We start from the raw sequence: 27295 nt of genomic DNA on the forward strand, positions 1-27295 counted from the left end.
GCAGCTTCCAACCATATAGGCAACCTCTCAATAAAAGTCCAAAACATTGTCCCAAATATCTGAAACTGTTTCACCTAAAAAGATAACTTATTAAAACAGTTTGAGGGATCCAACTCGTATGAAGTTTAGATTATATATTGAGCAACTTGACTTTTGATATTTCTCCTGTATATGGCAAGATCCACTATCACAATGTCAGCAAGTATTCAAAAGGCAGGAATGGTCTCTAACTTCTATCCGCCGCTAGTATTTTACCTCTGTCGCTCCTGTTACTCCCCGCCAGTCTAAACCTTACACTGCAGCCTGTCCGACTGACCGTTTTTCACGGCCCGTTAGATCTGGCTTTAGATTCAGTTCCAGACTCTTGGCATCTTTATCGAGTGTCCTGGGAACTCCTCACTTGTTCTTCAACTAGCGGTTCTATTGGTCAACTCTCCAAGCAATCCCTAATTGCCTTTTCCTTTTTTTTAAAGTTGAGAAAACTTCAAGAAAAGTATTTGAAGTCACAGTTCTTATATCCACAATATCTCGTTAACGTGTTTCGCCCTATTAAGTGGGCTTTATCAAGATATATTCGCTGTGGATTCCTGTTCCCTATATAGAGCATCAAATGATCCCATTAGTCCTCCTAATCACATGATCATTAAAGGTGGTATAGTTCAATATCAAACTTCTTTTTTCTCCCCTTAAGGTGGTCAGTTTGTATAATATAAACTTACAACATCTATGCATAGATAAAAAATGGTTGACAATAATTAACACACAATATATATTTCATATTTATAGTGAATATAGCTAAAACGCAGAATTAAAAATATTTTTTTCCAAAAAAACACTTTTTAAACATCATATTTAAAAATACATCTCCAAAAGTGCACAAAAATATATATAAAAAGATATATGCATAAAAAATATGTATAAAAAATACATATATGTGTGTGCACAATCTATTAATTCAATACAAGGGATTCCCCTGTAGGAGATATACTGTATGTACATGATATGAGCACACAGTCTCTCAATCCATTGCACATACAGATATTTTCAGTGTAAATTCCTAAATCTATCCATTCCATTATATTATGAAACAATCTAGCTTTTTAATCTGACTTCATAAAAGGGTGTTTGAGAATGGGTCTATAAGAGTGGGCTTAAGTCTATACTAAACTGTTTAACCCCTATCCCGCCGCTCCCGGACCCCGCCGCCACTAAATAAAGTTATTAACCCCTATCCCGCTGCTCCCGGAGCCCACCGCCACAACTAACTAAAGGTATTAACCCCTAAACCTTTGGCCTCCCACATCACAACCACTTTCTAAACCTATTAACCCCTAAACCGCCAGCCCCCCACATCGCCATAAACTAAATTAAACTAATTAACCCCCCAAACCTAACATTAATTTAGTTGCGGTGGGCTCCGGGCTTTTATGTAGGTGGCGGCGGTGGGGGCGGTAGATTAGGGGTTAATAAGTATAATGTAGGTGGCGGTGGTATAGGGGGCGGTAGATTAGGGGTTAATAGGAATAATGTAGGTGGCGGCGGTGTTGTGCGGCAGATTAAGGGTTAATAAGTATAATGTAGGCGGGCGGTGGTGTAAGGGGTGTTTAGACTCAGGGGTTATGTTAGGGTGTTAGGTGTAAACATAACTTTTATTCTCCCATAGGAATCAATGGGATATCAGGCAGCACATGAGCTTTCGCTGCTTTCAGACTCCCATTGATTCCTATGGCATCCACCGCCTCGAAGGGCGACAGATTGAAAAGCAGGTAAGCTGGGCCGGAATAGTGGCGAGCGTACCTGGTAGGTATTTGTTAACTAGCAAAAGTTGTCAGATAGTGCCAAATGTGCATTCGGAACATCTGTATTGACGTAAGCATCGATCTGTGTCGGACTGAGACCGGTGGATCATATGTTACGTCACAGATTTCAATTTTTGTCGGTCTGTAGGCTTTGATAAATAAGGAGAATCAGGCTCGCGACAATTACGCTGCAAAATTCCAGCGTATTTGCGGTTGACAGCTTGATAAGTAGGCCTCAAAATATCAGATTAGCCTCCCTATACAATAGTTTATCCTCATAATTTCCCCCCTCCAGTATTTATTTGCCTTACATACTCCCAGAATTTCAGATTTTTCTTATTGTTTCCATGTATTTCCCTAAAATGTTTGTATATGCACGTATCTAGATCTCCTCTACATATACAGCTTAGATGCTCTCTTATTCTATACCTCAAAGATCTAGTTGTTTCTCCTATTACTTCTTACATGAGCATTCAATCATATATACTACTCCCTTGTCGCAGCACCTGATCGTATCCCTATAACAAACGTTTCTTTAGTTTGTTCTGAGATAAACTTTTTTGTTTTACTCCATGCTGGCATGCTTTGCACATAAAACAAGGAAAGAAACCCTGTAATTTGTTCCCCCATATATCCTGTTTTTTCATTGTAGATATCGCTCTTTTGAATTCACTTGGGGCTAGTATCCTGGCTTTCATATAAACAATTCTTGGATAGGGGTTCACCTTAACTCCTATAATAGGGTCCTTTTGTACCAAATGCCAGGGGTTCCTCATAATTTTCCTCCACTGTTATATGTTGCTACAAAACGGGTATTAATACTGGACTCATCCGCATCTGTATTCTTTTTCTCCTTATCATTTATCAGTTTTTCTCTCCCAGTAAAGAAACCTTTCATAGGATAGTGTTTAATGCATATATTTGTAGGGGGAAAATTATGTTTCTAAACAAAAAAGATCAATTGTTGTGTTAGCTCATAACTATAGATTCATTTTTCCAGGTAATCCAGCATAGGTTTAAACAGTATTAAGCTCTCATCCACTCACCCAATTATTGGTGCAATTGTTAAAAAAAAAAAAAAATGTAATAATCAGTGAATGGCAAACAGCTATTAAACTTTTCTTTACTGTGAATATATATCAGTATAAAAATATGTAGTCATAAGCAGCTAGGAAGCTAGGGAAAAAAATTGTGAAAAAAATTCTTAACATCTCTCTGATCTCTCTCTCTCTCCTCCCTTCTCTCTCTCTATCCCTCTCTCTCCCCTCTCTCTCTCTCCCCTCTCTCCCCCCCTCTCTTTCTCTCCTTCCCCTTTCTCTCTCTCTCTCTCTCTCTCTCTCGCCCCCGCTCTCTCTCTCTCTCTCTCTCTCTCCCCTCTATCTCTCTCTCCCCCCCCTCTCACTCTCTCTCTCTCTCTCTCCCTCCTTTCTCTCCCACCTTTCTCTCCCTCTCCCCCCCACCTCTCTCTCTCTCTCTTTCTCTATCTCCCCCCCCCTCTCTCACTCCCCTCTCTCTCTTTCTCTCTCTTTCTCTCTCTCTTCTCTCTCTCTCTCTCTCTCTCTCTCTCTATATATATATATATATATATATATATATTTATATATAATACAATATTTTCTTTTAAAAAAAACAAACAAACAAACAAAACAAAAATGCTTTCACAGGAATAAAATAATAAGAAAATAATAATTGCCTTATATATTTTACAGAACAAATTTTAATTATTTTGTGTGTATGGTATCCTTGAATTACTCTTATAGATTGATTACAAGGTAGATTGTTATGGCTATAAAACTGATGGGACTTAGTCATGCTTAAATGTGCTTCAAATAATCTGCATTATGTGTTAGTAGTTTACTTGTGATGGTGAGTTACAGACATGATGTAAGTTAAATACTATCTCTAAACAGGTGCAGCTGTATATAATTACTAATCAGAATCATGCATGTCTGTAATAAGTAATAACCATGAGAAGAGCAACATCAGTAATTTAGTAAGAAATGTACCCTAATATAGAATGAAAAGGAGAACCCCCAGTTCACTAGAAGAATATTAATGTATTTTCTCTATGCTTATTTTAAGCCATTTGTATTTGACAAAGGATATTTTGATTTCTAAATAAGACTTTAAGATTTACTTAAGAAAGAAGCAAATATATTACAGATATTTTAATTTCCTATTTACAAATACAAACATTTAACATATGAAAGTCTAAATTGAATAAAGCTGTGAATTCCTCTGAGTACTACATTGAGTCTCACAAGCTTCGTTAGTGGTTAGGCACATAATGTTCAGTCTCACTAACCCTGTAGACAGTAGCGGACCTACTAAACAGAGGGCTCTGCTGCAAAAAAATATTTATAAAGTAAAAAATATGATAAGAAGCGCTCAAGAGAGCAATAGAGTACTGGAGGAATAAATTTAAAAAACCATTTATTAAACAATAGAATACAAAATAATCAAAGACATCTCTATTGCTCTCTTGAGCGCTTCTTATCATATTTTTTTACTTTCTATACACTTATTTAATTATAAATAGGAAAGGGTTAATTTTGATAGGGAGCTTAAAGAGGACATTTCTGTGCACCCTGTTTTTCTGTTTTTTAGCATAAAAAAAATATTTAGGCCCCTAAAGACAACTAAGGCCTAGATTTAGAGTTTGGCGTTAGCCCGTGAAAACCAGCGTTAGAGGCTCCTAACGCTGGTTTTAGGCTACCTCCGGTATTTGGAATCACTCAAAAAAGGGTCTAACGCTCACTTTTCAGCCGCGACTTTTCCATACCGCAGATCCCCTTACGTAAATTGCGTATCCTATTTTTTCAATGGGATTTTTCTAACTCCGGTATTTAGAGTCGTGTCTGAAGTGAGCGTTAGAAATCTACGACAAAACTCCAGCCGCAGGAAAAAAAGTCAGTAGTTAGGCTAACGCCGGTTTATTAAGCTCTTAACTACTCTACTCTAAAGTACACTAACACCCATAAACTACCTATGTACCCTAAACCGAGGTCCCCCCCACATCGCCGCAACTCGATTAAATTTTTTTAACCCCTAATCTGCTGACCGCCAACTACGTTATCCTTATGTACCCCTAATCTGCTGCCCCTAACACCGCCGACCCCTATATTATATTTATTAACCCCTAATCTGCCCCCCACAACGTCGCCGCCAGTTACCCTACAATAATTAACCCCTAATCTGCCGACCGCAAAGAGCCGCCACCTACATTATAGCTATGTACCCCTAATCTGCTGCCCCTAACACCGCCGACCCCTATATTATATTTATTAACCCCTAATCTGCCCCCCTCAACGTCGCCTCCACCTGCCTACACTTATTAACCCCTAATCTGCCGAGCGGACCGCACCGCTATTATTATAAAGTTATTAACCCCTAATCCGCCTCACTAACCCTATAATAAATAGTATTAACCCCTAATCTGCCCTCCCTAACATCGCCGACACCTAACTTCAAACATTAACCCCTAATCTAATAAATGTATTAACCCTAAAGCTAAGTCTAACCCGAACACTAACACCCCCCTAACTTAAATATAATTTTAATCTAACGAAATTAATTAACTCTTATTAAATAAATTATTCCCTATTTAAAGCTAAATAACTTACCTGTAAAATAAATCCTATATAGCTACAATATAAATTATAATTACATTGTAGCAATTTTAGGATTAATATTTATTTTACAGGCAACTTTGTAATTATTTTAACCAGGTACAATAGCTATTAATAGTTAAGAACTATTTAATAGCTACCTAGTTAAAATAATTACAAAATTACCTGTAAAATAAATCCTAACCTAAGTTACAATTAAACCTAAACCTATACTATAATTAAATTAATTAATAAAATACCTATAATTACCTACAATTAAACCTAACACTACACTATCAATACATTAATTAATACATATCTACAAATAACTACAATGAAATAAACTAACTAAAGTACAAAAATAAAAAAGAACTAAGTTACAAAAAAATAAAACAATATTTACAAACATAAGAAAAATATTACAACATTTTAAACTAATTACACCTACTCTAAGCCCCCTAATAAAATAACAAAGATCCCCCCAAAATAAAAAATGCCCCTACCCTATTCTAAATTACTAAAGTTCAAAGCTCTTTTACCTTACCAGCCCTGAACAGGGCCCTTTGCGGGGCATGCCCCAAGAAGTTCAGCTCTTTTGCCTGTAAAAAAATACATACAATACCCCCCCCGACCACCATTACAACCCACCACCCACATACCCCTAATCTAACCCAACCCCCCCTTAAATAAACCTAACACTAAGCCCATGAAGATCATCCTACCTTGTCTTCACCTCCCAGGTAATCACCGATCGTCCCCTGGCTCCCAAATCTTCATCCCAACCCAAGCGGGGGTGGCGATCCATCATCGGTGGCTGAAGAGGTCTAGAAGAGGCTCAAAGTCTTTCATCCTATCCGGGAAAAGAGGCGATCCGGACCGGCAACCCATCTTGATCCAAGCGGCATCTTCTATCTTCATCCGATGACGACCCCCCGGCTCCATCCTGAAGACCTCCACCGCGGACCCATCTTCCTTCCGGCGACGTCCAACTCTGAAGAATGACGGTTCCTTTAAGGGACGTCATCCAAGATGGCGTCCCTCGAATTCCGATTGGCTGATAGGATTCTATCAGCCAATCGGAATTAAGGTAGAATATTCTGATTGGCTGATGGAATCAGCAATCAGAATCAAGTTCAATCCGATTGGCTGATCCCAATCAGCCAATCAGATTGAGCTTGCATTCTATTGGCTGATCGGAACAGCCAATAGAATGCGAGCTCAATCTGATTGGCTGATTGGATTTTTCTCTCTCTCACCATGCTAACACAGGTTCTAGGGTCTAGTTAGTCATGGGGATTACAAGTGCTAGTCTGCATGACTGAAGATATTGGAAATATATGATGATGTTTTATTGTGATTTTTAATTTTTGTTTATTAGAAAAGCACTTTTTTAAAAGTCATTGGACTTTTTCTAACAAGTGGAGCTTTGAATAAATCATCAAGATTGTTGAAGATAATGCTATAAACATTTTTTTAGTGTTATATACATAAATATATATATGTATTTTTATTTCCACAATGGATTCACATATGTTTTGTTGTTCATTACACAAGTTTTTGCTATGAATAGAATGCAGAAAAGTGATACACAGAATGTTTATTATAAAATGTCCCTTTTTCTGAACTTGTATTTTTGCGAGCTCTTTGAAAAATGGCTACATTAAAAAGCTGCAATAGCAGCTTTGGAGCACTTTCAGGCGAGCTTGCAGCTAGAGTTAAGAAGCAGCGGTCATCATGCTGCTGCTTCCTAAACCCACTACACCCAACTGTAAAGTGGTGTTTCTCAATCACCCCCAGACTTCTGTGATTGAGAAGATTGAAAGACCCTGCTTGAACACAATTGGCCATGTGCAAGCAGGGGGCAGTGTTGGTATTGTACGCCCACTTGTTGCAATGCCGAGGAGGAGATATCCATCCCTTGTCTGTCCAGCCCTTTAGTACAATGAGCCGCTACATTTATTTTCCTAGAGAACAGAGCAACACAACACTATGAAATCCAAAGTTGCCATCTTAAACTCCTATCAACAACCTACCAGGTAGCCCTATAGAAACGGCTTATCAAAAAATTTGAGAGGTTTGGGCATGTTCAAACTTTTTAATAAAGGCACAAAAATATGAAATATTAAATACAAATTTGTTGGATGCAGACTATAACCGTTTACCTCCGTTTGCCCATATAAAAGACAAAAATTATTCTTAAAAGGAATATATTTGTCAACCCAATACTATAAATTATTTAATTAAATTACCATAAACTTTTGAAAGAGACCAAAAAGGAACTGAAAGAGTAGTCAGTTCAACCAATATCATGGTGGTGTGGAATCCACACAATCAAGATGACAATATTACCCAGTATCCTGTATGTGGTGTAGGTAACCCACATACACTTTCCTCAGCAGGCTTTAACAAACTTCAGACATGTATAAACATGGTGTTCTGGTAAACCAAAAAGTGCTTGCCTATGATAGATCACTGGATGAAGGAGTATTAGGCTACCCGAGAACTCAGTGTACCACCAGACGATTACGCTTCAAAGATTATTAAATTGGCATAATGTAGAAAGTTTGAAAGCATAAGTCTCTTTAGGCACACACCTCAAGTTCCTCGGATAGGAGATTAATCATATCCCTATATAAATATGAATTTTCTATATGGTACCTCCTCATAAAACCTTGATCCCCACTGACCTTTATCCTTTAATGCTGAGGTCTTAATCCCAAATCACATGAAAGTAAGGATTTGGCCGACTTTGTCCCTAAAACCCAAGTTACCAAAAATGGCAAATTAAAACCCAGATATTACCTGAGACAGGAAGCCTGGCTGAAATATGCAACAATACATCACCTGCTGCAGATATCACCTTACAAAACTGTCCTTCTTAGACCCCACAATGTACCACAGAATTAGAAGAGGCTTTGCATATCAAAGCAACACATTGAATGTTTTCCAAATATGCAATCCTTAGTCTCCCCACAGTTCCTTGAGCTTAATTTTAAAATGCTGAGTAGATGGTATCTAAATCCAGCTCACTTGAAGAGTATTTATTAACAATTCCAGAACCTATGTCAGAGAGAGTGCATGGGAACTGGCCAAATTTCACATATATAGTTATGTTAGGACAAAAAAACTTTATGGAGGGAGGTGGAGGGTTTAAGGAAATATTTTATTGGGACTTACGCTATCCTCACTGACAAACCTAGAGTTCCTGTAAAATCCAGCTAGATCTATTCCAAATTGCTATTGGAAATCCACTACAATTCCCACTAGGCAAATGTTGATAAATAGAATTGAAGAACACTAGATGGATATGGATATTACAAGAGGCAAAAGATGTTTTTTTTCTATAATATCAGGTTCATCTGGTATTAATATAAATCCATTGAAGTAAAGGTAGATCTGAGATAGACCCCAACACCATTTTAACAGGTTCTTCCCCTTTTAGACAAATGCACATACACTATTCATAGTATTTTTCATAAGGGTGAAATTGAGCAAGATGAAAACCTTCACCCTCCCTTGTCCTCTTCCTCACTTTCCCACTTCTCCCTCAATCTAACTACCAATTCAATTATATATAAGAGAAATTACATTATCAATATTTTTGGTTAGATCTTGCAGGTCAAGTTCCATCACACTTTATTAAACCAGATGAGTTGTAGCTCAAATCCCAACAATTTAGCACCTGCTAATAATATACAGTAACCCTGAGAAATCTGAGGCTATGGTGACTAAGAAAGATAAAAAAGGACAAACAGTATTAGATTTATGATTTATCAACAACAAATTTAATGATATAATTCTAATCGCCTAGATTAAGAGTTTTGCGTTAGAGGCTATGCAGTGCTAATGAGCAGTTTATGCTCACCGCTCACTTACAGACAACGCTGGTATTACGGGTTTTTACAAACCCAGCGTTAACCGCAAAAAAGTGAGCAAAGAGCAAAATTTAGCTCTGCATCTCACCCTAATACCAGCGCTGCTTACGTTAGCGGTGAGCTGGTAAAACATGCTTGTGCACGATTTCCCCATAGGAAACCCATAGGTGATATTGCAGAAGTAGAAACAGTTCAGAGAAGGGCCACAAAGCTAATAAGGGATTGGAGAATTTAACCTATGAGGAGAGGCTAGCCAAACTGGGTCTGTTTTCTTTAGAAAAAAAGGCGCTTAAGACGTGACATAATTACTTTATATAAATATATTCAAGGCCCATATACAGAGATGGCAGAAGCGCTGTTTATTCCTAGAAAACTGTTCGTGACCAGAGGTCACAATTTAAGGTTGGAGGAAAGGAGATTTAATCTCCCTGCAACGGAAACGTTTTTTTTACTGTAAGAGCAATAAAATTTTGGAACTCATTACCAAAGGAGGTAGTGAATGCCAATACCCTATAAACATTTAAAAATTATTTGGATACATTTCTGTCTATAAACAAAATTCATGGATATGATTTCTAGTTTTAAATGGGTCACCTTTTAGTGGGATTATTTAAGTTTAACTGGAGTTTTCTGTATATCATTTTAGATTAGTATAGGTTGAACTCGATGGACTACTATGTATGAATCAATGGGGGAGAGCCGGCTGAAAAAAAGCAGCGTTTAGCTCCTAACGCAGCCCCATTGATTCCTATGGGGAAATACATTTTATGTCTACACCTAACTCCCTAACATGAACCCCGAGTCTAAACGCCCCTAATCTTACACTTATTAACCCCTAATCTGCTGCCCCCGACATCGCCGACACCTACATTATATTATTAACCCCTAATCTGCTGCTCCGGACACCGCCTGCCACCTACATTATACTTATGAACCCCTAATCTGCTGCCCCCAACTTCGCCGACACCTACATTATATTTATTAACCCCTAATCTGCAGCCCCCAATGTCGCCGCCGCCCTACCTACACTTATTGACCCCTAATCTGCCGCCCCCCAACTGTTGCCACCACTTATATTAAAGTTATTAACCCCTAAACCTAAATCTAACCCTAACACCCCCTAACTTAAATATATTTTAAATAAATCTAAACAAAAATACTATCATTAACTAAATGATTCCTATTTAAAATTGAAATACTTACCTATAAAATAAACCCTAAGCTAGCTACAATATAACTAATTAGGGGTTAATAATATTTAACTAGTGTTTGCGAGGCGGGAGAGTGGTGATTTAGGGTTAATATATATATTATAGTGGCGCGATGTCCGGTTTCGACAGATTAGGGGGTTAAAAATGTATTATAGTGTTTCGATGTGGGGGGGCCTCGGTTTAGGTGTTAATAGGTATTTTTTGGGTGTTAGTGTACTTTTTAGCAGTTTAGTTAAGAGTTTTTTCTACGTCGTTTGTAGTGTAAAACTCTTAACTACTGACTTTAAAATGCGGTACGAGTCTTGACAGGAGAGGGTGTACAGCTCACTTTTTGGAAGACTCGTAATACCGGCGCTATGCAATTGACATAAGTGGATTTGCAGGATTTCCGAGTCTGGCCAAAAAAGTGAGCAGTAGACCTGTACCTGCAAGACTCGTAATACCAGCGGGGCGTTAAAAGCAGCGTTGGGACCTCGCAACTCTTCTTTTTAACCCTAACGCAAGACTCGTAATTTAGGTGTTTGTTTACACAATTTCTTTTACTTTATTTAACAATATATATATGTAAAATACTTAAAAAAAGCTATTTTTAGAAATATGATAGTAGTAAGTGTGCTTGATTTTGAATTAAATGCTTAGCAATATCAGGTTATCACAACTGTTTGCCCATGTCGGATGTAGTACTTATATTACAAATTGTAAGTAAACAGGATTGATTGAGCGCAATTGAATTTAACATGTGTCAGGATAGCACAACCTCAGAGCTCTGGTTAACTGTTTCGCAAATCAAAAAAGTGTCACAAAAACACATCAAAAATGCATTACAAAGTACAGTTACATCTATAAAAACACTATCTAATAAAAATTATTTGAAAAAATATTGCACAAAAAACTTATAAGGGCTCAAAGAGATGAGGTCTCAGGTGTTAGAAAAAAAAAAGCTGCAAAGGGCTTTAACATAGAGATACATTCATATACATGACTAAATATGTATAATTATGTGTGTATATGTATTTATATGCATATATATGTATTAACAGACATATATACACATAAAAATATAAATACATATTTACACATATATATTAGTGCACTGGAGCCCTTTGCAGTCAAGTAGCTGCAAACATGTAAAAGCATATTTATGCAATATTCATATTTAATAAAGGTTTTAACTATACATTTACTGTAAATAATTCCCTTTCCAATGTTCTGCACATAGCAGAATATGTTCTTTGTATTTATAAATAGATATTGCTATATACATATATATACCTATATATAACCATTTATATATATAGGTATAGATATAAAGTGTTAGATCACGAGTGGAGCGCAAAGGTTTGCACGCAAGCAATAAGGGGTTTATTGCTAGAAGTTTGCACTTGTCGGGCTTACCGCCTGTTATAACGAGTTGAAAGTAAATGTGATCTCTTGAACGCAATTGCGATTTACGCTAGAATGATTACCGCATCCTCAGAGCACTGGTTAATTGTTTCACAAAACAAAAAAGTGTCACAAAACACATAGAAAAAAAAAACATTACAAAGTACACTTACACCTATAATAACATTATCTAATACATTATTAAGAAAACTATTGAACAAAAGGTATAAAGACTCAAAGACATAAAATCTCAGGTGTTAGAAAAAAAGGCAGGTAAATGGCTTTAACATAGTTATATATACAAATACATGTCTAAAGGTGTATATGTATGGTTATATACAGTATGTCTATATATGTATACATAAGTATTTCTGTATTTATATGTGTATATCTGTATTTACAGACATATATACACACATATAAATACAGAAATACATAAGTACACATATATAGACATAAATTGAAGTGCATTGGAACCCTTTGCAGTTAGATGAAAACATGAAAACCATTTTTATGCAATATTTATATTTAACAAAGTGTTTGACTATGTATTTAATATAATTAAATACATAGTCAATGCTGAATATAATGCAGAATATATTTTATGTATTTATAAATAGATATTCCTATATATTTCTGTACATATCTTTACCTACGTATATAAAATCTTGTATATGTAAATATATAAAATCTTGTATATGTATATATATTGTATATGTTCGATGTGAAGAACATTGGAATGTGAAATATTCATATTTTCATGTCGGGTTTGCACACATGAGAATATGTGATCGGCTTAGCATGAGAGTGGGGTGTTTTATTCTACTTTTTTGCTCCATTGTCTTCTTTGGGGAAATAAGTAACACGCACGCAATGTTTTGAAGTTTGGCTTTTTTACGCGCATCGGGTTAGCGCGCAGTGAAAACGTTTTACTTTCAATTCCTATGTGCGCACAAAGTTTACTTCTAGCAGAGTTAGCACGTGAGCAGGAGCAATAAATACAGCTCCATTCATAATCTGACCCTAAGTAATTAAAATAAAAGAAAATAGTTTATGGTACCAATAATTAAATGTGAGTTTGTATCATCTTGGTAAAGATGTACAATAACTATTACTGTACATAAAATAAAGGTATTTTCCAGCTTCTCTATAACAAAACCATTTACTAGTGTTTTCACCTGCTCAGATCTTCATATTTACAATTTTCCATGGACAGCTTTTACAGGTTGTCAATCAATAATAATAGATAATACAGCGTGAAATCTATTTTCTATGGGTTTAAGAAAAGCATCTAAATTATACAACACACTAGATGATGGTTATTTATAATTTTACAGAGCTAACAACTGAAACTAGCTCCTCAGGCATTTCTTCTGGTCATGGGTGTTGCCTAAAACTAATTCTGACTTGTCATTGGTTGAAATTGTACATGATTTCTGTATATAAGGGTTATTTGTGGTTGGAAATAAACTAAACAAAAGGAGAAGCAAAGATCTCTCAAGAAGAAAAGTGCACGTATAAGATGGATCGGAAAAGCTTCATTGTTCTTGGGGCTTGTCTCATCGGACTAGCTACAAGTTTTCCTTTTCAGGTGAGACTTGGAGCAAAGTTACAAACCTTTTACTTATGTTTAGAGAGCTTATGTTTAGAGAGCTAGTTTGATATTTAAGTATGAGCTTTTCCCAAAAAATATTTTTGCGGCATATAAACTTAAAATCAACTAAAAAATATTTATTTTATTGATAAGTTTGATTTGATATACATGTAGTTAGCGAATTCCCTTAATTGTGAAACATAATGTTTTCTAGGTGAACCTTCCAGGTTTTAATACACTTGGTAAGTCATTCAAAACAATTCAACTCCTTCCAACTTCTAAATTATTATTTTTCTCCCTCTTAATCATTTTCTTATTTGGTAAACTTTCTTTTCTTAGTATCTCACCATCTATTTTTTTATTTATCTCTTTATAGATATTTTAACACTGTATATAAAATACGTAAAGGGACAGTCAAGTCCAAAAAAACCTTTCATGTTTCAAATAGGGCATGTCATTTTAAACAACTTTCCAATTTACTTTTATCACCAATTTAGCTTTGTTCTTTTTTTATTTTTAGTTGAAAGCTAAACCTAGAGGACGGTTCATATGCTAATTCTTAGACCTTGAAGGCACCCCTCTAATCTAAATGAATTTTTATAGTGTTCCACCACTAGAGGCATTAGTTCATGTGTTTCATATATGGTAACATGAGCTCATGCTCGTGAAATTTACCATGGAGGACAGCTCTAATTGGCCTAAAATGCAAGTCTGTCCAAAAGACTGAAATAAGGGGGCAGTCTGCTGAGGCTAGATACAATGGTAATTACAGAGGTAAAACGTTTATATTAAACTGTGGTTGGTTATGCAAAACTGGGGGAAATGGTAAGTAAGGGATTATCTATGTCTTTTAAAACAACAAAAATTCTGGTCGTTGACTGGTCCCTTTAAAATATTATTTTGAAAACTTTATTCTCATTTTATTTAGACAATACTAAAAGCTGGAAACAGAAACTACTATAAATACAGATAAATTATATACTGTATGTCACATACACTGGGATTCAGACCTTCAAAAATGAAACCACATTTTTTCCATTCTTTGTAATGAAGTATTATGAAATAATTTAATAATTTATATAGTTATGTTTTTTCATAATATAAAAGAGTATGAAATATTATAATGAAATTGAAAATGTATGTTCATGCCAGATATGAAAAAAGCAGAGAAATTCCAGGTTTTTATTGTTTTAAAAGATAGATAATCCCCTTATTACCCATTCCCCAGTTTTGTATAACCAACACAGTTATATTAATTACTTTTAACCTCTGTGATTATCTTATATCTAAGCCTCTGCAAACTGCACCTTTATTTCAGTTCTTTTGACAGACTTGCAGTTTAGCCAATCAGTTCCATCTCCCAGATAACTTCACGTTCAAGTGACAAGTACAGTGTTAGCTATATGAAAATACATGAAACTAACACCCTCCAGTGGTGAAAAACTGTTTAAAACGCATTCTGGAAAGAGGTCGCCTTCAAGGTCTAAGAAAATTAGCATATGAACCTCCCTAGGTTAAGCTTTCAACTAAGAATACCAAGAGAACAAAAGCAAAATTGGTGATTAAAGTAAATTGGAAAAATTGTTTTTAAAATTACATTGCTCTATCTGAATCATGAAAGTTTTTTTGGCCTAGACTGTCCCTTTATGTGAAAGTTTTAATTTAAAGAGCTGTACAGCTTCCCAGAAGGCTGTAATGCAAGAATAGCTATAAAAAATGGCTGCAGCATTTTACACAGAAGCTCTCATTTAAAAAGGACACAAACCCCCAATTTATTTGTTCATAGATTCAGACAGAGCATTCGATTTTAAACAACTTTTCAATTACTATTATCATTAAATTGCTTAATTCTATAACACATACCCAATGTTCTCAACCACTTTCAAACATATTCTTTTTATGTCACCACATTAATTTTTTAGAAATCGTCAGTTTTACTTTTACTATGTTGTTTCTAAAGCACTATATAATCTCTTTTAAATGAGGCATCTCATAAAGTGTATGGATATATTTTTCACAGAGAATTCAGGCCATTCTCATATTTAATACTACAAATCTTGTCTCAAATAAGTTAGGAAATACTACACCATGGACCAACGATGTGAAAACCAGAGGGACCGGTGACCACTCATTTGAATGATGAGATTATTTTCTTGGTGCCAATGAGAAGCCTCTTGCTAGGTTGCACTGGGACATAACTCTTTTACTGCCTGTTCTCATTATCAAGCACCATATATTTATATAATTTAGGAGCTATTACTCACCCATATCTAATTTGTGTTAAAAACTGTGACTAATTAAAAGTTTGTTTACAGATGATAAAGAACCCCCATCAGAATCTCTTGATGTTTTTAGCAGAATCTTGGAAAAAAATCAAGGTAACATTTACTTTTGGCAACTCAAATTTAAAGTGAAGAGTAGGATATTAATAATATTATCATTGTATTCAAAATGGTCAAAAACTATCCATAACTGACAAGGAAGAAAGATGTTCAATATAATACAGCAGAATGCTAGAGTGTTTTTCATTGTATGCACAGTATTGTCTCAAATAAGTTAGAAAACACTACACCATGGGCCAACCATGTGAAAACCAGAGGGACCGGTGACCACTCATTTGAATGATGAGATTATTTTGTTGGTGTCAATGAGAAGCCTCTTGCTAGGTTGCAATGAGACATAACTCTTGTACTGCCTGTTGTCATTATCAAGTACCATATATTTATACAATTTACAAGCTATTTCTCACCCATATCTATTTTATGTTTAAGCTGTGACTAATTAAAATGTAATTTACAGATGATAAAGCACCACCATCAGAATCTCCGGATGTTTTTAGCAGAATCTTGGAAAAAAATCAAGGTAACATTTACTTTTGGCAACTCAAATTTAAAGTGAAGAGTAGGATATTAAAGGGATATTCCAGCCAAAATTGAAAACCACATGTGGTGCATTTCGGTATTGAGCAGAAGCAATTTTGTAATATACATGCATTAGCAAAAATGCTTTCTAATCAAAGCTATACCTGTTTCACAAAGTGTATTTAAGTATGCACCATGCATCAGCTTTTTAACAAAACACTTGTTCGGAGAGCCTAAGGGCTTGCTATAAACCATCTGGTAATGACTCAATTCGGTATTGCTGACATGTGATAGCAAGTCCCACTGAGGATCTGAGCAGCTGCATTTTTTAAAATGTTGGGTGCAGTAAAAAATATCTATTCAAATGCATTCACACTGACACAGACTCCGGCAGAGAAAAATGTTTAAACAACTAAAATACAGTTATAACTCTTAAATAAAAGCAGTTTTGCCAATGCATCGTATATTGCAAATATGTTTCCTATTCAAAGATGCAATAAATCTTACGTGCCATTTATAATTTTGACTCGGAAATGTCCCCTTGAATTAATATTATCATTGTATTCAAAATGGTCAAAACCCTATCCATGGACTGACAAGAAGAAATATGTTTCAATATAATACAGCAGAATGCTAGAGTGTTTTTCATTGTATGCACAGTATTGTCTCAATTAAGTTAGAAAACACTACACCATGGGCCAACCATGTGAAAACCAGAGGGACCGATGGCCACTCATTTGAATGATGAGATTATTTTGTTGGTGCCAATCAGAAGCCTCTTGCTAGGTTGCAATGAGACATAACTCTTGTACTGCCTGTTGTCATGATCAAGGACCATATATTTATACAGTTTAGGAGCTATTTCTCACCCATATCTATTTTATGTTTAAGCTGTGACTAATTAAAATGTAATTTACAGATGATAAAGCACCACCATCAGAATCTCCGGATGTTTTTAACAGAATCTTGGAAAAAAATCAAGGTAACATTTATTTTGGCCACTCAAAGTGAAAGTGAAGAGTAGGAAAATAATAATAATTCCACTGTATTCAAAATGGTCAAAACCTATGCATAACTGACATGGAAGAAAGATGTTTAATATAATACAGCAGAATGCTAGAGTGTTTTTCATTCATACACAGTATTGTTTTAAATGTGATGTCTCTGATGTATCAAATAAATACCTCAAGATATAACAAACAGATTCACCAACTTCAAAATGTTAATAGGAGCTCTAAACATATTTATAATGTGTAGACAATCTTAAGCCTCATTTTTATTTGTATTATTTTTTATTCTTAGTTTGGTGTCATATAAAATATTTCTATTGTTCCTATTATAACTAAATTAATATTCTCCTTCATTTATTATTAACATAGTCATAGTCATGAATATATAAATTCATTTTTCCTATAAATTATTTGGTCTAAAATCATAAACTGAACTAAACATTTATTTCTAAATATAAATGAAAATCCCAAACTCTGAATGCCATGTAACAGTTAATACATCAGATTGCCCAGTAGGACACTTCTTGCTATTCAGATTATGAGCAGTGATTACATAACAAAAATATGCTTAAATGCACAGCACTGGCTGTAGACAGACCAGTGCATCTGTACTGCATGAGGATAGGATAAAAAAATTGTATAACATTTCAATTATAAAAAATTTTTTTTAAAGCAATGGCCGACTATTATTGGATGAAAAATATTTTATATACTTTACATTCTACTTAGATTTTACCAACTGATTTATCATTTTTTTTCCTTTTCTTTGGTAAATACAGCCAGTAAAGCGTTAATACAACAGGGTGATATTTTAGTGAAGAAGGGTCGCAATGCTTATAACTGCGCTGACTGCCTTTGGCCTAAATCCTCAGATGGGACAGTTAAAGTGCCTTACAAACTCTCAGCTAGTTATAGTAAGTTACCTATTTAACATCTGACTGATCTATTCTGACTTCTGTTTTCTCAGTCAATCTTGTGTTTTCTTAGGGAGTGATCATAATGTTTCCTTATACAGGTGCCCAGAATATCGCACTCTTAAACTCTGCAATGCAGGAATTTGAAAGCCTAACCTGTGTGCGCTTTTTACCTTGGACAACAGAGAAAGACTTCCTAAATATTCTGGCATCAGATGGGTTTGTACTATAATTATCCAGTGTGTGTAGCACAAATCTAATCATATTACTTTGTGCCTATCTATATATTCTATATATTGGAAAAGCATACATAAACATAAAACAAACACACATAAGACATGTACACTCAGATGAATGTAAAAAACACATTTTTCAATACTCATTTTAATTTATCCAAAAATGATAAACAAGCAGAAAAAACAATGCATGCAACAACAAAATGTTGTTGATTAGTTCACGTTGTTAAAACTGTTACTCTAAAGGCAGATGCGAAAGGCTTTGAGTATGTAACATGAAGGAACAGACATACAGAATACCATTTATTAGATAGATAAATAGATAGATAGAAATGTGCATTCGGAGCATTTGTTAGTTTCCGAATGCGGAGGAAGGAGGCTGCACACGAGGCATTCAGCTCTTTTGGTAGCGGAATTTCTTCACATAAAAGCGCAACACAGTATGATCTGTGCAAATGCAGATCTTAGGGTGTTGCACTTTCCCTAAAAAGAAATCCGGCTTTGAAAATAACCTAATGCCGTGAGCAGTCGCCTTCTTCTGCATCTGGATACTAACAAAGTAGCTGAATGCACTTGTCTAATACATATTAAGTTAATTCTTATTAACTAATGTATCTTTTGTGATAATGTGTATATACCTGGTTTATCACAAACTGGTTTTCATGTCTTCTCTAGCTGTAGTTCATACATCGGAAGAATAGGAGGCAGTCAGGAACTAAATTTGGATATCAATGGCTGTATGCGGCTTGGGAAAATTGAGCATGAAATGAATCATGCGTTGGGCTTTTTCCATGAACAAAACAGGAGTGACCGTGATGACTATGTTACAATCATGACACAGTACATTTCAGAATGTAAGAAACAAGTTGCTGAATTCTTAAAGATAGAAGTGACATTCTATTTGTCCCACTTACACATGAATGCCTGTTACTAAGAAGTTACATATAACATGTTCTGTTATAAAAAACAAAAAACTTGCATCTAGGTTTAAAAATAAAAGTTATATAAAATTAGCTAAAAGTCAAAATTACCCAGTACCCCTAGTGTTCCATTTATACATATTTTATACTCCATTTCCATATGGTACCCAAGTTAAAAATCAACAAAAAGTATTTGTACAAATAGCAAATAGTTTCAAATACAATCAATCATGTATATTTGTGTTCTTTATATGGAGTAGACAGATGCTAAGTTACAATGATTATAATAACAATAGTAGATAGATAGATAGATAGATAGATAGATAGATAGATACATACATAGATAGATGATACATAGATAGATAGATAGATTCACACACATACACACTAATGAGTTGCAATTCTTAAAATGTGAGCTGCTCTCAAAGACTGATTTGATTGCTTATGTTGCAGCATATCTTTATAACTTTGAGAAACTTAACACTAATAACCTTGGAGTGGAATATGACTATGGATCAGTGATGCATTATCCAAGGTAAGACCCATAGCACTATTACATAATTAGTAGTGATATTTGTTTAATTGATCACCATTTAAGGTTATATACATGTATATCCTCTCTGCCTTTTAACTATAAATTAAATCTATACCCCCTTACCTGTTACTGTCCAACAGTGATCCACTCAATTTAATAACAGCCTTTTCCTCTCCGTCTCAGTTATGCCTTCAGTAATACTTCAGGTAAAGATACCATAATACCCAAGGGTAACCCAAATATACCTATTGGGCAAAGAGATGGGCTCAGTCCCCTGGACATTTCCAAGATCAATAAGCTGTATACGTGTGGTAAGTACCCAGTGAGATAAAGCACAATGGGGTATTGTAGCTTAAAATTGTATTTACAAATATCCTTTTAATAAATAAATACAAGGTACATACATTTCTATTTAATATGGCTCTATTTACAAAGAAAAACATGTCAATACCCACATGTTACTATAATGTATAGAACTTTTGTATAGTATCACTAGTCAGCTGTTTCTATTGAGTGCACACAATATACATGGTCAATTTGTTATTTACATATAGGTTTCATCAGCACTTTAGCATATTATTTTTTTTTTATTTTCAATTCAAAAGCTTTTTAGAACACAATGAAGCTTGTACTCACCTAGTGCTGATAACATTTATTTCTAACTCATTTTTAGATGTCTGTAGTAATTTATTTTCTACTATTAATGGGACTGTGACCTCAGCCAACTACCCATCTTCATATCCCAATAATGCCAACTGTGTTTGGTTGATAAGAACCCCATCTGGACAGGTAACTTTAAAGAAAATTCCTTGTATGTGGGCTACAAATTTCTGCCAATTTGGTGATTTTTCCGCTATACTAGCAGATAAATACATTATAGGATAAAAAATACAAAGAACAAACAATTGGATTACCAAACAGATCTGTTTGTTCCTTCCATTTGCCACCAAAAAAGGTGCAGTAAGGAGCAGGAACGTGGTAAAGAAGCTATGTATGTTTGGCTAATTAGCTCCTTAGTTTATAATGATGCACAGGGGGTTTGACCAGTCATGAGTCCTGTCCATTCCTGACATAGTATAACTCACGACTGATGTTAAGAGACAGCCAGTCAGGCAGTAAATGTTGTTTTTAGTCATACAGACTTGTCCAATCAAGTATTAACCTCTTCTGTGGAGGTGGGAGACTAGGGGATGTGCAGCCTTTTTTAATCACTTTAACTAAAAAGGGTCATATGTAAACCACAAAGTCAGGAGATACAGGGAGGTCAAGGTTGGTTACATCAAATCAGTGAGTTATAGGGTAGCTCACAATCTTTTAGATAAACATCAAATTATTTAACTTGCAAAATTTCCCTAGACTTTAATTGTAAATATTTGAGAAAAATCATTAGATAAACTTTTAGAAATAATTGTCATTGACCCCTATATCTTCTGTTGGCATTAAAATAAAAGTTTTTTAATTGTTCAAATTATGTTATGTAAGATTTTTTATGAAAATGGGATATAAATTTCCTATTAACATTGGAAACAACAAAAACTAAACCAAACCAATATTCAGGCAAACTACCCACATGAATGAAATTTAATCAAACAATTTGAAAATATAAAACAAATCTTTCAGACTAAGGGCCAGATTACAAGTGGAGAGTGAAATATCACTATCATAAAAGAGATATTTGTGCTCCACTTTGTAATAACAGCACACATTAATGTGTGCTGGTATTACAAGTTGTCAGCAATGTGAACGCGACCTCTCGTTTGCATTGCTTGGAACCTTTGTGCTCATAAGAGTGCATTTCCATAAGCTCCAATGGGAGCCTTGTTCTGATGCCGTCACCTGATAATTTAGCGCTCCTCTTGTAATCTAACCCTAAACACATTTTGCCAGTGCACATATGAAATATATAATGCATATCTATATATGTATAGAATGCATATGAGAAACCAAGTTGAAAGTAAGCAAGTGTTAAAAAAGTCTTCTATAAATAGAAATATATTTGAATTCCAAATAATTGTGATTAGAAATCTATATCTTAACTTAAAACATAAGTTCCCAAATGTGAAAAATAATCTCTTAATTATATAGGGCCAGATTACAAGTGGAGTGCTAATTTATCGTGCAGCCAAATTTGCCCGTTTGCGGGCACATAATAAATAACCAGCCATTACAAGTGGCTGGGTATTGCTACCGCAAACTTGCGGCATTAATTAGCGCTTATACAATTAACCAGATCCACCAAATCCCCCCCAAAGTTTAGTGTTAGTTTTCTTATTAAAAAAAAAAAACTGCACTTAGCAGTTTTTGGGGGCTAAAGTCAGGGGCTGTGGGGTGTGGCACTGAAAAGAGCCTTTACATTGCAGTCTATGGGAACTATGTGTTCCTAGTAAATATATATGCTTATATACATATATATTTATGTGTACACAAGTATTATTCAGTTCACAAATGCGATATTTAGTGCCCCACTTGTAATCTGGCCCATAATATTTTACGGTTTGAAATGCAACATTAATATTATATTAAACAACTAGTAAGCTTTTCTCCCTATAATTACATATTTTATTTCAGGTGTTTAATATGACAGCATTTGATTTGAGTGCTTTGTTTATAAACCCATGTTCACTATTTTTTAATATTTAAGTGAATTTTCTCAAAATTCACACACAGACACACACGTGTGCACGTGCATCAGTACATGACATACATTGTGTTTTTATATTTTAGGTTTCCTTACAGTTTAATGCCTTTGATATCCAGTATTCATCAGGATGTGTCTCCGATTATCTGAAGATTTATGATGGTCCCAGTAAGATGTCCCCTGTGTTAGTGGACAGGACTTGTGGCACAGGACTTGTCCCTCTAATGATCTCTTCCTCTAACCAGATGCTTATTGAGTTTGTCAGTGATGGGCAGGGCACAGCCACTGGCTTTAAGGCTTCATACACCTCAGGTACTTATGTTCAAATAATTATGGGAGTTAATTTGGGTTTTTTTAGTAATTGGGAAAAACTTGATTCATAAATATTTGTGAGGGTGTCTATCTTTAAGGCTTATCAGAAAATAAGCACAAAATATTTTTAAACCATTTAAAATACTGTCTTTAATTAACATAATTATAACAGTACAGTGATTCAGCATCTTTAAATGTTGTCCCTAGTCCTCTCTGCCCTGACCAATCAATATCAAATTTGAAATTGACTGAACATCCTTCTATATATATAATAGGTCTCAGCCAGTCTGCAAAAGCAAATTATCAGACTCTCCCTCCAAATCACCTTGGTGGAGATAAGGAGGACTAGAGAAGACAAAATCTTTTCATACAAAATACAATAATTATACTAATTTAAGAAATACAAATATACATTACATTTTAAATCATTTTATAATTGTCATTGTGGGAATTTAACAAACAAATTACTGATTGCTGCTTGTTCTTATTAACTTTTGTTTTTCTTACAGTTCAATGTGGAGGAGCTTTCTATGCAACAGGAAAGGTCTTCACCTCTCCTGGGTACCCTAACTTCTACCCCTCTAACATGCACTGCTCATATTTAATTAAAGCTCCCAGCAGGGAAACCAAGGTGAGTAATATACCTTACAGGAAATAAACTCCAAGAAATTCATTTTTATTTTTACTTTTACAACCTGCTTGTTACTTAGAAGTGTGACAGTGAAAGTTTTCTATGGTGATAAAAATGCAATAAATAATCCAAAGTATATTGTGTTACAATTGAATAGATTTCAGGTTATCATTTCTTTTCATGCTGTTTAATAACACTAACTACTATCTTATTTCAAGTAGAGCGAAGAAATTATTTTGTTTCTTTTACTCATATCTGCAATAAAACAGTACAAACCCGAGGTGCTCGTTTGTTCAGCCCACTCACGAGCAATTTTATATAACCTAACAAGTGCCACAATAGCTTAAAGGGACGTGGTTTGTTAAATTGGTTTTCTCCTTATTAAGTTTACAATTAATTGTTATACCAGCTTGCAGAGTTTAAAATGTTATGGGAATTGCACCTTTATGTATAATTTTGTAATATGCAAATAACCTTTTAGTGATAACTAAAGCCACAACTCGGGGACATGGGTTTTGAGCTATCAGGAAAGCCGTCCCTCATTATCTTTTTGTCTAATTATTATTTACACAAGTTCTTCTTATCTTCTTTTTACTGTTTACTTAGAGAGAACCATTGAAAATGAACATTTTGGTACTTCTCTGTCACAGACACCAGATCTGAGCATTAATTTTATCTAAAGCTTTTTTATTTACAGGGTTTTGTGTAATATGAAACCTAAAGGTACAGCCTACTCAATAATTGGTTATTGTTTTGCATACCTTGTATCTAAGCCTCTGCAGACTGCCCACTTATTTCAGTTCTTCCGAAAGACTTGCATTTTAGCCAACCAGTGCTGACTCCTAGATAAATCCACAGGACCACAATTTTATCTACAGGTGAACACTTGAAAAATTAGAATATCATGCAAATGTTAATTTATTTCACTAATGCAACTTAAAAGGTGAAACTAATATATGATATAGACTCATTACATGCAAAGCAAGATAGTTCAAGCCGTGATTTGTCATAATTGTGAGGATTATGGCTTACAGCTCATGAAAACCCCAAATCCCCAATCTGAGAAAATTAGAATAATACATGCAATCAATAAAACAAGGATTGTACATAGAACAATATCGGACCTCTGAAAAGTATAAGCATGCATACTGTATGTACTCAGTACTTGGTTTGGGCCCCTTTTGTAGCAATTACTGCCTCAATGTGGCGTGGCATGGAAGCTATCAGCCTGTAGGCACTGCTGAGGTGTTATGGAAGACCAGGATGCTTCAATAACGGCCTTCAGCTCTTCTGCATTGTTCGGTCTCATGTCTCTCATCTTTCTCTTGGCAATGACCCATAGATTCTCTATGGGGTTCAGGTCAGGCGAGTTTGCTGGCCAATCAAGCACAGTAATCCCACGGTCATTAAACCAGGTTTTGGTGCTTTTGGCAGTGTGGACAGGTGCCAAGTCCTGCTGGAAAATGATAGTCAGCATCCCGATAGAGCTCGTCTGTGGAAGAAGCAATGAAGTGCTCCAAATCTCCTCGGTAGAAGGCTGTTTTGACCCTGTACTTAATAAAGCACAGTGGACCAACACCATGCAGATGGCATGGCTCCCCCAAATCAACACAGACTGTGGAAACTTCACACTGGACTTCAAGCATCTTGCAGTGTGTTCTCTCCATTCTTCCTCCATACTCTGGGTCCTTGGTTTCCAAATGAGATGCAAAATTTGCTCTCATCAGAAAAAAGAGGTACTTTAGACCACTGAGCAACAGACCAGGTCTGTTTTTCTTTAGCCCAGGTAAGACGCTTCTGCCGTTGTTTGTTGTTCAGAGTGGCTTGACAAGAGGAATACGACATTTGAAGCCCATGTCCAGGATCCGTCTGTGTGTGGTGGCTCTTTGATGCACTGATTCCAAACCTCAGTCCACTCCTTGTGAAAGTCCCCAACACTTTTTAAATGGCCTTTTCCTGACAATCCTCTCCAGGCTGCGGTCCATCCCTGCTGCTTGTGCACCTTTTTTTCCACACTTTTTCCCTTCCACATAATGTTCTATTAATGGGCTTTGATACAGCCACTTTGGGAACATCCAACTTCTTTTGCAATTACCTTTTGAGGCTTTCCCTCCTTATGAGGTGTCAATGATGGTTTTCTGCACAACTGTCAGGTCAGCGATCCTTCCCATGATTGTGATTCCTACTGAACCAGACTGAGAGACCATTTAAAGGCTCAGGAACCCTTTGCAGGGTTATGGCTTAATTAGCTGTTTAGAGTGGGACACTTTGAGCCTAGAATATTGCACCTTTTCACAATATTCAAATTTTCTGAGATTGTGGATTTGAGATTTTCATGAGCTGTAAGCCATAATTATCACAATCATGACAAATCATTGTTTGAACTATCTTGCTTTGCATTTAATGAGTCTATCTCATATATTAGTTTCACCTTTTTAAGTTTGCATTAGTGAAATGATGAACTTTTTGCACAATATTCAAATTTTTCGAGTTTCACCTGTATATGGCACACATGAACTAGTGCTTCTAGCTGTGGAAAACTGTCCAAAAGGCACTGAGAAAAGAAATTAGCACATGAGTCTACCTAGGTTTAGCTTTCAACAAAGAACACCAAGAGAACAAAGCAAATTTGATTAATAAAAGTAAATTGGAAAGCTGTTAAAAATTGCATGTCCTATCTGAAAAGTGAAAGTTTTAATTTGATATACATTTGGCAAAAGCCGCTATTTCAAATGACAAAATTAAAGTGAAGGAGCTATTTGTTAACAATTTAATACACTCCATTAGGTAAAATAGATCATTGGGAACATATTAAAGGGGAGGGGAAAATATTAGTGTACACTGTCCCTTTAACTTGCTCTACCTATTGCAATAAGCAGTTCAGCAATGCATTGCTAAATTGAAAAGGAAAATCAATTTGAAATTTGTCAGAATAAAATCTACTACTCATTTAAATTCAGACTAAGGTGTTTTTTTCATTAGTCTTTTACTATGTATTTGTTGGACGGCATTGCCGGACAACGTAGGCTTTTCACTAGCAGCAATGTCAGGCAGAGCCCACTGTATGTAAATAAAAATCTTTGCACAAAGAACGTATTTTTAATTCCAAAATGTATTAAACCAATTGCCATAAATATATGCTGTAAATGGAACTGATTATATTTTAAAACAGCCAATCGCACTTGTTTATTTTATAAGTTTAATATTAAGATATGAAAAATAAACATAGAATTTATATTTGTTTTATTTTGATTTATTGAGAGACAATTTCATTATAATAATATGTTTTATTATATCCATTTTACAGATCACAATCAGTTTTTCAGACTTCAGTCTTGAGTCCTCAGGTTACTGCAGATATGATTATGTGAAAATCTACGATGGAGACAACACCAGCTCCTCTCTCTTGCGCACGTACTGTGGTCCTGTAAATAACCCATCTGTGATGTCTACTGAAATGCCATGCTGGTCATCTTCCATAGTGATCAAAGTAACTGAGTTCTAGAGGTTTCAAGGCGTCCTACACTTTTGGTCAGTATCTATGATGTCCTAGTTTGGCATTTAATTTTTTTAAATATATATATATATAGAAACAGACTGACTGCACTCACTGGATTTAGCAAACAAAAAAACTGATATTCATAGATGACATTTCAGGGTGCGAAAAATCCCTTCCTCAGTTTTTTTGTTTGCTAAAATCCAGTACGTGTGGTCAATCTGTTTTCCTGCATTATTCCATTACCCTGCACCCTGGTTGGTGTTGTATTT

The 27295-nt window shown here is 35.2% G+C and overlaps 1 pseudogene; it reads left to right on the top strand.

The window, feature by feature from the left end:
* The first annotated feature begins 7141 nt into the window (after positions 1-7141).
* LOC128666308 (embryonic protein UVS.2-like) lies at positions 7142-27072 on the top strand (annotated as a pseudogene).
* Positions 27073-27295: the final 223 nt, after the last annotated feature.

This window comes from Bombina bombina, chromosome 1 (genome assembly GCF_027579735.1).
Source record: "Bombina bombina isolate aBomBom1 chromosome 1, aBomBom1.pri, whole genome shotgun sequence".
Lineage (NCBI taxonomy): Eukaryota > Metazoa > Chordata > Amphibia > Anura > Bombinatoridae > Bombina > Bombina bombina.